This window comes from Halyomorpha halys, unplaced genomic scaffold (genome assembly GCF_000696795.3).
Source record: "Halyomorpha halys isolate HHAL.00 unplaced genomic scaffold, Hhal_1.1 Scaffold481.1, whole genome shotgun sequence".
Classification (NCBI taxonomy): Eukaryota; Metazoa; Arthropoda; class Insecta; order Hemiptera; family Pentatomidae; genus Halyomorpha; species Halyomorpha halys.
This window is the reverse complement of record NW_027113262.1, coordinates 116118-129033: the sequence shown is the minus strand read 5'-3', so window position 1 is coordinate 129033 and position 12916 is coordinate 116118. Positions and strand designations below refer to the sequence as shown.

The 12916-nt window shown below is 30.0% G+C and overlaps 1 pseudogene; it reads left to right on the top strand.

Annotated features, from left to right (window-relative positions):
• Positions 1-5095: 5095 nt before the first annotated feature.
• On the top strand, positions 5096-6790 carry LOC106683406 (SRSF protein kinase 3 pseudogene; annotated as a pseudogene).
• Positions 6791-12916: the final 6126 nt, after the last annotated feature.

Here is a 12916-nt window from a genome sequence, read left to right as displayed (position 1 = left end):
TGTTCGTAAACTGGCGGGGGGGAGTTACAGTCAGCTGGTACTTCGATGTCAGCTGACTGAGTAGATCAGCTGATCATGTGTATATATAAAGATGTGCGGAACCCTATAGAGTTTAGTATGTTACAGCAGTTCAAACGTGTTACATCTTATTCCTTCTTCTCTTTGTTGACATTTGACTTTCGCCGATACTTAACTTATATATATTTATATATTTTTTTTAACAGTTGATTATGGGGGTATAGCCTCGTACAAAAGATATCCCTAACTATATACAATGTTATAATTAAAAGAAAACAAAAGTTAAAATAAATAGATAAGAATAATGCTTAATAAAAGGGAAAAGTAAAATTAATAACAAAAAATAATGATGTTTATAGACTTAACAAAAAAAACAATTGCCCTCCAATGGTAAAAAGAAACAAATTAATTTGAAAAAGGATGAGAGAAGAAAAAAAAATAATAATAAGTAAAATAGAGGTAGTGTGAATAATGAATTAATAAATATAGAATTTGTTACAGAATGTCCTGCAACAGCCTGGGTTTCAGTCTTCGGGTTAAGGTTAGGTTTCCCAGATTGTAGGTCACTGCTCTTTAATTATCGGCAACTGGGAGTGGAACTTTATGAACCATTAAATGCGATTCTTAGGACTTTATTTGTAAAAGATTGTAATTTTTTCTTTTTCGTAAAGGATGCCGCTCCCCAAACTTCACAGCCGTACATCAGAAGTGACCTGAGAATTGTTTCAAATAAAAGAACAGTTGTTTCTGGTTTTAGTTTGGAATTTCGGTTTAGGATAGTATATAGCATTGCTAAAATCTTGCGTAGGTTTGAGTTAGTTTGATGTTGATATGGTGATATCTATTTAGTGAAATATTGTTCTAGATCATTAAGGTGACTTTGCAGAGTGTTTATAGCGAATATTATGTCATCATGTTAAGAGAACACAGCTGTATCGTCAGCGAATAGCTATACATAGCAATTGTCCATAGCTATGGAGGTGTGTGTGGACTGGTTGATGTCGTGAAGTGGTTGATGTCGTGAAGGTAGATGTAATCCTCTATTGACTCCATTTGTAATTCCCGATGCAATTGGCTATTTTTTATGAACCAAGGAGAATTAAATGCGATTCTTAAGACTTTATTTGTAAAAGATTGTAGTGAAGGAACATAGAAACATAGCTATGGAGGTGTGTGTGGACTGGAGGATGTCGTAAATGTAGAAGTTGAACAGAATGGAAGTAAGGACTGAACCTTGTGGAGTATCGGCATAGATTTGTCTAAGGGTAGAATTTTTTTAGATCTTAAGACTTTATAACGGAGAAAATGTAGTTTACAAAGAAAAATTCATTTTAACAAATTTTTTTCTATTTTTCAATTGCTATAATACTTCGTACATAAAGCTTTTTGAGATGAGAAGAATGGATGTCAACTTTATGTATCGATATTATTATGTTTAAAATGTCTTTATGTCTAAAAAAAATTATTATCCAACTTCACCTGATAAGTCGATCAAAATTGTTTCAATATTTTACTTTAATTATACCAAAGTTGGGAGATTATATAACAAACGATTTATTTTATTTTTTTGTCTGTGTAGAATAAGAAAGTATATTACCGATGATCGAAATGAAACAGTATTGTATCCTCTTTCTATTGGCGTTAGTGAGAACTAACTATAGCCCTATCTAGGGGCGCTATTAATTATTATTTTTTTCATTCATTGGTTTATCTCTGAAGAAATCATATATATATATAATGAGTTGGCCATAACTTACCGTACAGATGTACACATGAAAATAAAAATACATACGATTATAAATTAACAAGCATTGAATAAATACAATTCCGTTTGTATTTATTTAACATTGTGGAAAAAAAAAACGTTTAATTTTTACTCAGAAATTATGTATTGTATACAAAGTGTACTATATATTCTGCAATACATGTTCATAGCAGCACTAAATATATGGAGGAAACAGATTTTAAACATAAATAATAATATTTTTTTTAATCTATATTAGCATGTAAAAATTTATTTTTCAATTTTTTCATACAGTAGTTTTCAATTCATTTTCAAAACAATATCTGTATATTATATAACAAATAAAAAAAAGGTTTATAAATGGTTCCTAACCCCAAATTATCATTCTCATTTCATATACATTAGTGTAACTCTTAAATGTCTTTATTTATATTTTCCATATTCTTAAAATTTTAATAACATATCAGATAGCCTCAAGGCCATAACAGATGTTAAGGTACCAATACCTTTGCATGATACAATCAGATTATCTGAATTTTGTTTTTTTACATATTTGTAATTATTGACAGTAGGAAAATGTTTAAAAAACCTAGATAGTAATATATAGAATGTACAATTTACATTGTTATATACTATGTATACATTCTTTCCTGGATACATTATGCATCATATTATGATGATTAATGAATGCAGGAAAGAAGATAACATATAAGTAATTGTATCATTTTTTATTGCTTATAAATTTTGTATAAATGTTATTGTAAATTTTTAAATCAAGCAAGGGAAAATAATATAACAACCAAAATAAATAAATAAACCAAATATTTCAGAATACTAAATGTTAATTGAGGCAAATAGTTTTTTTCACAATATAAATAAATGTGAGAAAATAATAAAAAATTGTAAACATTATTATTTTTTTTTATAGCCCGTAACATTACTCTAAAGTGACGTCTCATGGAATTAATAAAGGTTTTATTATAATTGATAATGTTTTGACCAATGTTTATACCAAACCTCATATGCCATATACCAAAACCTTGGTAATAACAAAATGTTCCTTGAACCGAATCTAGATATGTAGTGCTATAAGGTTAGGTTCTATGCTACACTAAGGCCGTAAGAACATTCCAGATATCATGCAAGGTTAAGTAAAACCTTAAAGGTGGATACATTGTTTTGAGATGCAATAAATTTATAAAATGTTTATTTAAAAACGAGTAGTGGTTAATGATTTTTGTCTATTATGGTCGTCATGCTGTTACACTGTGTATGTCCATATATTCACATCAAATCTGTCTTTTCACGAAGGGTTTCAAAACTTTTACATTCAAATCAGTCTAAAATTAAGCTAACTAAATTGCAGATTTAATAATTAATAAATGTAATATCATGGCCAATTAAAATAACAGGGCTAAAATTATGAAAAAAAGTATTAATGACACATGCAAATATGTATACTAACTAAGTATCTGATGGTAAGAATTTAAATTTAACAAATACCTAAAATATAAAATTGTTATGAAATTAATTATTCCTTTGACTTTGACTTATTTATAGTTTCTAAATTTATAATAAACGAACTAAATAAACATTAAACTAAAATACTAATATCTATGATTATGTTATATTGATAGTGTTACAAATGAATTAAAAATATAGCATTAGTCATAATTCTATGAACTAATCATTAACAATAATTAAATATAAAATTTGGAAATGACAACTTGTTAATTAGTAGCCTGTAGTTATTATCGATTAAGCAATCATGGCCGTCATTTGGGTTCTAAAATCAAGGATCGGAGACAAAAATAGAAGCCACTATTTTTCTCATAATTAAAATTAAAACTAGCCGCCAAGAGCATTATAGTTTAGCGGCAATTTGTGGTAGTGCAAAGGTAAAAAATCTCAAAAATAAGAAATTATGCTACTGGCTTATATAGGGGTAGCTGAGAAAGGGCATCAGCTAAAATATCGCCCTGGGCCCAAAATCGACATGACGACCCTGCTTGTAATCGTTTCGTACCGTCTCTAATATCCACCAAACACAATGACGATATTGCATTTAAAACGACCATAATTGAAAGCATTATAAAGAACAAACAAAAAAAAAAATGAATATAATTCTAGAGATTAAACCATTTAAACTGTAGTTTAATCCTTACAATTACATTAGTACCTGATGTTCAAGCCCAAAAGGGATATACAGCAAGTTATCATACAAATCACGAATGATCTTGCATATATGTCTTCTTGTATGGAATTATTTAACAATGTTATGTGAATGACACAATTATATATACCTGATCAAATTTTCCAAGAGTTATCAAGAATTCAGCTCAAAAAGCTAAGTGATAACCATAAATATAATTTCAAAATATTTATGAATCTGTTATTTATTAATTTGATTACTGGCTCTTCACCTAAGGGTCACTGGTAATGCCAAGGGGTGTAAGCAAAAAAGAAAGTTTTTGTATAACAAAGAAAATGTTTATGATCGGTTAAGGACAGTCTTATATAGTCATAAGTGTTGTTTTTAGGGGTAAAAATTAAATTTGTTATCATAAAACTTATTTTTTTACCAGAAAAATGTCTAAGTGACCGCCCCTCCTCCCTCCGATGTTTTAAAGAGAAGGCGGCAAAACCTCTTGATCCTAGGAGCTTCTATAGTTTACATGTGGCCCTGGGAATGATCAATAGACTGTTCGACAAAGTCATATATCAATATTTCATAACAAACTATGATTAATTGGTAAATCGAACCAAATTAATGTTTCAAAATATTTATAAATCTAACATTTAGTTATTTGATTACGGGCTCTATACTCTATATGCTAAGTAAACCTATTACATAGTAATACAATGAATGCTCTGTCCAAATGTGAGAAAACACTTAAGCGAAACATAAACAAATCACATAATTTATATAATTTCATAATTATACAACTGTAACGAAAATAGAATAATGTTTACTAAACATAAAATTGGGGATTGAACAAAAAAACTAATAGCGGTACGATTTAGATTTTTTTGCCAAAATGTTATTGTATAATGTTTTTGTTCAAAACTTGCTGAGTAATGAAAATGAACAGCTGATTGATAGATGTTTTAAACCAAATAATGAATAAATTAATTAATTAATAAATAATCATAAATTAATCGAATACAAGTTGGAACGAAAGTTTCATAAAATTCATAATAAATATTATAAATTAGGTTTTGAGATTAATGATATATTTATAAGGCATCATAAATGGACCAATAGAATCCTCTGGGATGGGCGTTGTTGAAAAATTACGTCATGTGCCTAGATCATTCGGAGCTGTTGTTGGACACAGTTTTCGGTCGGTTAATTAATTTATTCTAATTGTCCTTATTAGTATAATTAAAATATATATTTGTTCTGATTATATACTGTTTGTGTATTTTGTAAAACGTATTATTATTGAGAAAAAAAATGAGCGAAGCTGCCTCATCGTCTGTAATGGGTGAATTTCATTTGCAAGGCCCCGGCGACAATCCTCGAGGTGGATCCAGTGAAGAAGACGAATTCAATGAGGAAGATCTGTTTGATCCGAAAAGTTATTACAATGGAGATATTGGGAATGTTGTATACTCAAGGTATCATGTTTTAAGAAAGCTCGGCCAAGGGCAATTTTCCACCGTTTGGTTGTGCCGAGATTTTTTCAAATCTAAATTCATTGCATTGAAAGTTGGTAGAAGTAAATCATACTATAACGAATGTGCATACCACGAAATAAATATGCTAAAAAAAATTCAAAGTGCTGATGCTTCTGATCGCAGATGTGAAAGATTTGTGAAACTATTAGAATACTTTACAATACCTGGCCAAGTGGATGGCATACATGTATGCTTGGTCTTTAACTCAGTTGGGAATGATTTACTGTCCTACATCCGTGAGAGGTATAGCCACGGAGTACCAGAAAATAAAATGAAGAGCATCCTTCGTCAAATTCTTGAAGGAGTTGATTATTTACACTCCAAGTGTGGTGTGATTCATACTGATCTCAAACCAGAAAACATACTACTTTGTTTTGAAGATAATGAGGTTGGAATGATAGTAAATGATAGTACCCAAGAAAATACAGTTGAAGTTGCTACTGAAGGAAGTCAGAATACTGGCAGTGCAGGGGCATCTGGGTTAGATCCTACTCTTGGTGGTATCAATACTGGTAGTGTTGCCGAAGAAAGTAGATCTACTTGCAAACATAAATGCCAAGCATCTTCATCTAAAGATTCTAATGTTAGTCTGAATCTATTTTCAGATAAAGAAATCAATGTAAAAATTACTGATTTTGGAAATAGCTGTTTGATCCTTGATAAATTGTCATCACAGATCCAAACTAGACATTATAGATCACCAGAAATTTTATTAGGAGCAGATTATGACACAGCTGTAGATATATGGAGCATTGGATGCATTGCGTTTGAGCTAGCAACTGGAGAAGTTTTGTTTAGTCCACCTTCAGTGGAAGGTTTTTCAAAAGATGAAATTCATATTGCTCTCATGGTACAAATTCTTGGAGATATACCTAAAGAAGTCAGGGATAGAGGATCAAGGTCAGCTGAGTATTTTCTAGATTCAGGAGATTTGATAAATGTTGATACCTCAAACAGATGCAGCTTATTTGAAAGATTCATGAGAGTAAATTTCTGGCCTGCTCGACGGGCACATCAGTTTTCACATTTTTTGTCGAGTATGCTTAAGTTTGATCCTGCGAGAAGGGCTACTGCCAATCAGTGTCTTCAGCATCCTTGGCTAAGAAATAATTCAAGCTAAAGCACTTTTATTTTTTTTTAGTTCAAGTAGTTCAATGTTTTTGTTATAAATTTTATAATCATAGGATCCATTTTTAAAAGCATTTATGTGCCATTATTTTCATACACTTCTGACTTAAATCTAAATATGATAAATATAAAAACCATTTTATATTCAGATATGTCTAATAATTCTAATCAAAACAATTAAATGGATAAATAAATTCAGATATTAGGAAGTAATAATGAACAAACTTAGTACAAAACAAAGTTTTTCCTATATAAGAAAATAAAATAAACATAGTGTGTAAGAACTATAAATGTTGGCATTAAAAAGTGTATATCATTTATAAATATTCTTTTTTATTTGTCATGGAGGTATATTGTACATAGATATTTTTCAATATTTATGGAGATATTGTACATCATTTCATGATGAATTCAGAACTAATATATTAATGTATTGAAGAATATAATTAATTATTTCTGCAGATGAAATCAATTATAATGTGATATTGTCATTGAGAATCGACAATTCAGGTTTTATTTATAATTGGAATTCTATAGACTCTATGAAAAATGTTACTAAGAATATTAAATATTAGAATATGAATAAAATAGTTTCATGAGAATGATAATTTTTTTGTTTAAAACCATTTGTAACATAGTTATATTCAAAAAAAAATATTTTAGATAATTTGAAAATGCATTCAGAACTAATGTATTAAAATATTTAAGAATATACTTTATTGTTTTTTTTAAATAAAAATTTTAATTCCAATGGTAATGCATTTAATATCTCCTCATACAGATCTAAAAATTATATTATTATTTATTATGGGAATGGGTAGCTCAGTGTTAAGGTCCTGTGCTACTAATTCCAATGACCCAGGTTCGAATCTGGCTGTGATAAATAATTATTCACTATACATAATGCTTCACTGTAGCCTTGAGTCAGCCCTGATCGTTCCAGAGCCCTCCTAGGTCAACCCAGCCTCATTAAGTGGGTACCATTAGTTGGGTAAAAATCTAGCGAACAAGCGTGATTCTGACCAAATCATCTCCTTGCACAATTGTTGGTCTATTAACAGTAACACAACGTAACTGTACTGGCCAGCTATAAAACAATTGACAAGAGAAATACACGTATAGACATACCAGAACCTTGTTTCAAATTCATCAAAAATTTAGCTACAGCTCCTGAATCAAAAACTGAACCAAGGGGTATTTTATAATTGAGCAGTGCTTTAATCATTGACCTACTCAATAAGCATTTATCATACAGGACTTGACAAAAAGTAAAACATTAAATTAGTGAAACTTGTTTAAAGGTTGTTAATGTATAGTAAAATGTTAAAGGATTTCAGGAAACTGTTTATTAAAGGGGTATATTATTTTACTTATATTTGTTGTAACAGATGTAAAATTATTTTGTTGCTGCATCTTATGCAACCAATTTATTTGTAACAGTAAATTGACTAAGACACTTCAATCCTAAAAATGTGAAAACATCATTAGTTATAAGGAACAAACTGATTCTGCAGATTTTCTTATTATTTTTCGGAAATTAAAAGAAAAGCAGAATTGATAATCAACTATAAGTGATAATATATAAGTTAGCAGTGTATAAACCTTAAATAATAACAAACATATGTGCTACTATTAAGAACTTAGCAGTAACTTAAAAATTGTCTTTTTGAATGATTTTTAATTATCAGGACTATGAATATACAAATATATTTCCAATCAAAATTTTCTAAAACTTTTAAGCCAAAACCAAACTCAAAACTTCCTTTGATAAAAAAGATCACTATTGCTATTTCAGCACCTAATGCAATTCCGCAACTGAAACCTGGAACTCATAATATGCTTTGGACCCTACAACTACCTAAAACAATCTTTCTTATATTCACAAAACTAATACCTATCTGTTGAGTATAAAGAACAGTTGTTACGTATTTTTTAAAATATTCCAGAACATGTTTTGATGTACACTGGTGGTTTCAAGTCTTCACCACGTCCTCTTTCCTTATCATTGAATCAACCCATAAATTTGAATTACATAAATTATGTTAAATAAATAGTGCCAAACACCATGGGATAGCTTCAGCCCTCCATTTTTGTCTTACAATAAGTAAGCAGAAAATTGTAATCATTTCTGATTCAATGAGCTCACTAAAAAGATTGGGAAACATGAAAAATCCATTCATTATAAGAATCTAATTTTTCCTCTTAAAACTCTCAGATCAAGGTTTTGATCAAGGTCACATATTTCATGTGAGTTCCAAGCAATATTGGTATTATTGGTAACTACCATGCAGACAAAACTGCCAGAGAGAGGCACTCACACTATCTGGCTTAGGCAACGTTGTTCTCTCCCTAACAGAACTCAGTAGACCTCTTAAATTAGAAATATGAAATATTGGAAAGATGGCAGGCTATGTGGGATAAAAACTTTCCAAAAATAAAGTGCTATTACCATGTCTTTAATATATATGTCTTTAATGTCTAGAATTTGGAGGCTTTTGTCACACATTTTTTTATTCTTTTGTTATACAATATAAATTAGATCATATTTATCAATATGATTTATACATATTTAATATATATATATATATTGATTAAAATATATTTATATTTGAGAATTAGATCATATTTCTGTATCTTAATTAATAAAGATACAGCAGAATATTATAAGTATGGAAAAAAATTAACAATTAGAATAAGAAATCAATCTTAAAATACATAGGTAGCCCTTGAATGTTGAAAGATATAGTAGTACTAAACATCTTCCATAGTTTTTGTATAGCTTCCTAATATTAATTTTTATTTTTTATTTTGCATTTAATGATGCAATAACAATAAACATTCTCGAATATGATTGAAGTTGTGTTCTCAACATTCCTGAAATAGATCTTGCTTTTGAAGGGTTCTACAAAATATTATTCACTTTCATTCTGAAACATACTCCTCAGAAGAAGATGTTCAACTTTAGTTTTCCTCATTGGTTCGATAGAGATTTAATCAGGAAAAAAAAAATAGATTCTTTAAAGAATTCTTCCTCCAGTGTGACTATATTAAGTTTAAAATGGTAAGGATGAAGCGTAAAATATTATAAAAATGTATTATTCATACACTAACAATTCTTTTTTTGGAATTATGTTAACTAGTTAAAAAATTCTGATAACTTTCCAAGTTTGTTTCATTTTAATAATGAGGTTGCAAATGATAATAAAGGGGCAGTAAATTTGTTTATGCGGAATTTCTCTTCTGTATACTATATAAATGCAAACTGTTCTAACCAAGCAAACAATAAGCTGGTTTGTCCTTCAACAACATTAGTTTATCTTTTTTTAAATTTGATGTTATGGAAGTTGAAGAATAAATATCATTAGTTAAAGTAAAAAAGTCCTGGTCCTCATAAAATCCTTTCAATTGTTATAAGATCTTGCTAACTTTCACTAACATTAGTATTGACTGTTCTCTTCAATGATTCTTTAACTAAAGATTTATTTCCTAGTCTTTAGAAATGTAGACCTATTTGTATTCAACCTACAATAGCTAAAGTTTTCGAAGGCCTGAGTTTTAAACAAGATACAACCTGTTGTGAATAGTTCAATTTAAGTTACCATGTTTTCATAAAGGAAGATCTACTAACTCTAATCTCTCATTGCAGATGATTTGAAAAGGTATGAGATTATTAAGACACTTGAAAATTGTGACTTCAAAATGATCTTAATAATCTCAATAAAATGAATTTGAATGCCAATAAATGCTAAGTAGTATCATTTTTCAATATAAATCAGTTAACCCTGGAGTAGAGTATTATTATTTATTTATACAGAATAAAACCAGTTAAATAAGTACAAAAAACATATAACTTATGATTAGACGGCACAAAAATATTAAAAGAAAGGGGGTAACAGTACAGATTTATGAGAACAATGCACTTTATAATTAGGTTTAGTGATTAAACATTTGGCTAAATTCTTAATAGTAACACATATTTTTGTTAGTATTTACGGTTATACACAGCTAAATTATATATTATCACTTATAGTTGATTATCAATTTTGTTTTCTTTTAGTTTCTGAAAAATAATAAGAAAATCTGCAGAATCAGTTTGTTCCTTATAACTATATATTTCCTTATAACTAATAAATAATGTTTTCAAATTTTTAGGATTGAAGTGTCTTAGTCAATTTACTGTTATGAATATGTTGGTTGCATAATATGCAACAACAAAATTATTTTAAATCTGTTGTAACAAATATGAGTAAAATAATATACCCCTTTAATAAACAGTTTCCTGAAATCCTTTAACATTTTACTATTCATTAACAATCTTTGAACAAGTTTCACTAATTTAATGTTTTACTTTTTGCCAAGTCCTTTATGATAAATGCTTATTGAGTAAGTCAATGATTAAAGCACTGCTCAATTATAAAATGTCCTTTAGTTCAGTTTTGGAGCTGTAACTAAAGTTTTGATGAATTTGAAACAAGGTTTTGGTATCTCTATATTTGTCTTTCCCAAGTCAATTTTTTTATAGTTTGTTAGTATAATTATAACCATTGATTCGTATGATTTCCAGTAAATAATGTGTGTGGGAAACAGTCCTCAGCACGGGTTAGGATGTGGAAAGAGTTGTTGAACCAGAACAGTCTGGATATTGTATACAAACCAGAGAAGGAAATTGTAGTCACTGAGGTAGTGTACGCGATATAAGAAGACACAGGGAAACCATCCGGAGGTATGCCGAAATTTTGTGATAATGGACACCGGGGGTGGAGGAAGAACAAGATATTTTGGAAGATACCGATCAAGAAGAATCGTCAGCGAGGGTGATTCCGATGGAAGAAAAACAAACAGACATGGTGAAAATTGACGAGATCGTTAATGATAAAAGGAGACGAAGTACATGGAAAACTAGAACACCTGGCCCAATAAAGGTTGAATATAGCAGGTACGGGAGTAGTAAGATTACAACCATTTGGTCACAACCGGGGGCTAAAAATGATCAGATCATTAGAACGCTTCGAGATGCGTCAAAGCCTAAGTCTGACATCTGAGAAATCCAACGGTGACACGGAAAACTTTATGCGCCCGCAACCCGATAGGAGCGGTAAAAAACATACTATATCGTAAGCTAGGCTCTAATCGTGGTAAGGAGTTACAACATTATGGAGGGCCATTTAGGGTTATAGTAATTCGGGAGCACAATGTTGTTTACTACTGAGAGTCTCCACGAGCCAAAGAAACGGAGAACCGTTGACATTCAATAATTATTCCTCCCTGTGGCAAACATAAGCGGGACTGATCTGTGTATAAAGAATTCCGTTTTTGAGTCAATATTTTGATATAAGTTAGTAATTGGACCACTTTTTATTTATATTTGCGATCATTGTAAAGTTCTCTTCAGCCTCAATAAGTTTTTTTGTTTCGCTTTTGGATGTAATGTAAATAGTCTTTCTTCATTGTTATTCTATTGTACAATATATGTTTGCAAGGATTGTTCGTAAACTGGTGGGGAGAGGGGAAGTTACATGTGCATGTATATATATAATGTGACCACGGCAAGAAACGTTTGAAAAAAGAGTAAAAGGTTAGTGGATATCCTTGTTGTCCAGTGCAAATCTATCTCGTAATACAAATAAATAGACGTCAATCATTTCACTACGTTTGTCGATTTGGTGTACCAGATTTGGTCTATTTCAATATCAATTAAATTGATTCTAAATTTGATCTCTGAGTTTTTTTTTCCATTAGTTCAACGATAGGAGCATTGTTACACTTCGGTGATCTCCTTACTTCGATAGGAGATCAAGATATTAGGACTAACACGTTAGGCTCTATCATTCAATCAGTCTCTGTGTTTGATCAGGCTCTCCTATTTCCAGTTGTTTATATATATATAAAACAATGGGTAACGTTTGGTATCTCTCAAAAACTATTTGACATAGAGACGTCGATAAGTACTCAAAATTAAGCCACTCAAATCCACTTCCAAGAAGTATACAGGGATATATTTTTTAGGAATAGCAGTTTTCATGATGCATGCCAAAATGTAATAATCACAAAATGGTGTTTATCCTTTTTCGAAAAAAAAATTCTGTTTTTTGGAAAGTTTATCTCGTGTTCTATTAAAAGTACAGAATTCTAAAAAAACTAAATTAGAAACATTCCTCAATCTCATGCAAGTATAAGAAACCAAAATTTACCACATAATGTTTGCGATAGATGGTTTCAAAATATTGAGCAAGAAATGAAGAATTGACGAAAATATTGGAGGTTCTCTTGAATAAACGTAACTTCTAGTCGTCAGCCGAGGTCACAAAGTTGGATCCCAACGCAAACAACATACCATCAGAACTA